Genomic DNA, 2,212 nt, shown 5'->3' on the forward strand with positions numbered 1-2,212 from the left:
GCAGGTTTGTGGAATCTCAGATCTGGAGATGAAATAGAAGCAGAAATGTGAAGTCATTTTGCTGAGTGAGAAACATAAACGCATGTTATGTAAAACCTGGTTTGCTCATATAAATATTTGATATATTCACTTAAAATACAAATAAAATAAATTAGGTCATAGAATCTTAACAGCCAAGGGTCAGCAGAGGCACAGAAGGACCCCAGGGCAGCCAATGTCATTAGCGTTGCTTTGCTGACACCACAGAGAACACTGCACATCTAGATCCTTACACCACCCTCCCTTCAATCACACAATCTAGATCCGCAGACTTCACTTGACTGTAGCGGCTTATTACCTTGGTTGTACATTGGAACCTCTTCAGAATTTTAAAAATGCTGAGCCCTGGGAATAGAAAAAATTTTAAAGAGCCCCAGGTGACTGCGACATGCAGCCAAGGTTGAAAACCACCGCTGTGCTGCTAGGTTGGGTCACTGATCACCTGGGTAGCTTTTCGGAACCACCTATTCAGGAACTATATCATCCATGACTGAATATTCAATTATGAGGATTAACATACAATGTGAAGCTAAAACAGTTTGTCCTAATGCTCATAACTCCCAACTGATCTCTTTCAGGAAATTACACTGTTGCCATCTTGGTGGGCCAAGGTCAGGTTTATCTTGAATCTTCGAACCTGCTCTCTCTTTTGAGCTTCCTGATGAGGCCGGGGGAAACCCTTAACTTGTTCCTACTCTCAGCAGAGTCATGTGGTGTTTTCTCTGGGTCTCACCGCCCCCAAACAGGGGGACAGGAACAGTCAGAGTAAAGGTCTTTGACTCTTATTTTTGAATCCTATTGATTTGTGTTCGTGTCTTATGACTCAGAGTGAAACTGGGAGAAGTTGCATGTGCTTTGATGAAAGACTACAGTTGAAGGGGAAAAACATTAAGGGGAAATTAATGAGCTTTCTTTTGTATGCCTTAAGCATGTGAAAGTGCTCTGTAAACTACAAAACACTTTGTTGTTAATATATAATCTTGCAGAAATGAGACAGTAAACGCATGGGACTTCTGCATGAGAGGTGCACTGGACTGCTTACCACCAGGTACGGCACTTATGATAAATCTCTTGCAATGCTGAGGAAGTGGTGGACAGACCCAGAAATCAGGAGACTTCAATTCCAGTCTTAGACTTGCTGCTTGCTGGTCACACTGCCTAAGGCACACCCCAAAATCTGTCACCTCAGCCTCTATACCTAAAAATGAGACTACATTCCCCTTTCTCAGGCTCTCCACAGATCTGGGTGGGGATTACAGGTGGTTAGACAAGCAGCATGGCAGGACAAAGAGAATCTGGATCCAGGTCTTGGATTTGAATATAGCTCTGTCACTTGTTACGTGGCCTTGCTTTAAACGACCACTCTCAGGTAAATGCGGCAAACACCTCTGTCAGTGTTTTAAGGATTAAGATAATGATGTACGTGAAAGCATGAGATAAGTTCTGGGTATCACGATTCCATACATGAAGGTACACAAAGAATAAAGTTCTGCATAAATACAAGGCAATATTATTACATAACTCTACCTATTGCATAGTTTTATAAATAATTTTCCAGGAGTAAAGGCTCAATGGTAACAAAGGTCTTACCTTAGCCAGTTTCTTCATCCTTCTAAAAGTTTTCATATTCCAATATCTTTGAACTTCTCAAAACAACAACAACAACAAATTAAGACCTTAGGAATCCCACTCTGCCTCGTCCCTCTCCCTTCGTTTCCCTCTTTGGTCCTCTCAGAATTAGAAGGGCTCCATTCTGTCTTCTAAAGACCATCCACAAAGTGAGAATGACACCTAAACTGAGCCCGCTGGCTGGGCCCGAGGAGGACAGGAGCTGAGAACATGCGGCTTGCCGCCCGACAGGTTACAAGTTGCGTTCTTTGCCTCTTCTATCTGGGAGGGGGGCTGTTAGGAGCATCTCATTCAAATGGAATGCACTGGGAATGGGGGTTATTTGGAGAGCTGTTGATCTTAGCAAATGAGTGCAGCCCGGCAGCAGTTGTGGCCCCAGCATGTAGTCTTCATCAATCCTCAAGCGCCTGGCCAGGCGGCCTGGGGAATGGTCAGAAGAGGCTCGTCACAGGTCCCCAGCGCTGTACCACACCAAGGTTCGTGAGGTAGCGACAATGAAGCAAACAGCTGTTTCTTACTTCTGTCCATTTTAGGAGCAGCAGAC

At 44.2% G+C, this 2,212-nt stretch overlaps 1 protein-coding gene across 5 annotated transcripts in view; it reads right to left on the reverse strand.

Moving 5' to 3' along the window:
• The window catches only part of LOC105290303 (zinc finger protein 197), a 68,731-nt gene that overhangs the window by 40,836 nt on the left and 25,683 nt on the right, over positions 1-2,212 (reverse strand). The gene's annotated exons all lie outside the window — the stretch shown is intronic.

Source organism: Pteropus vampyrus, unplaced genomic scaffold (genome assembly GCF_000151845.1).
Source record: "Pteropus vampyrus isolate Shadow unplaced genomic scaffold, Pvam_2.0 Scaffold35, whole genome shotgun sequence".
Lineage (NCBI taxonomy): Eukaryota > Metazoa > Chordata > Mammalia > Chiroptera > Pteropodidae > Pteropus > Pteropus vampyrus.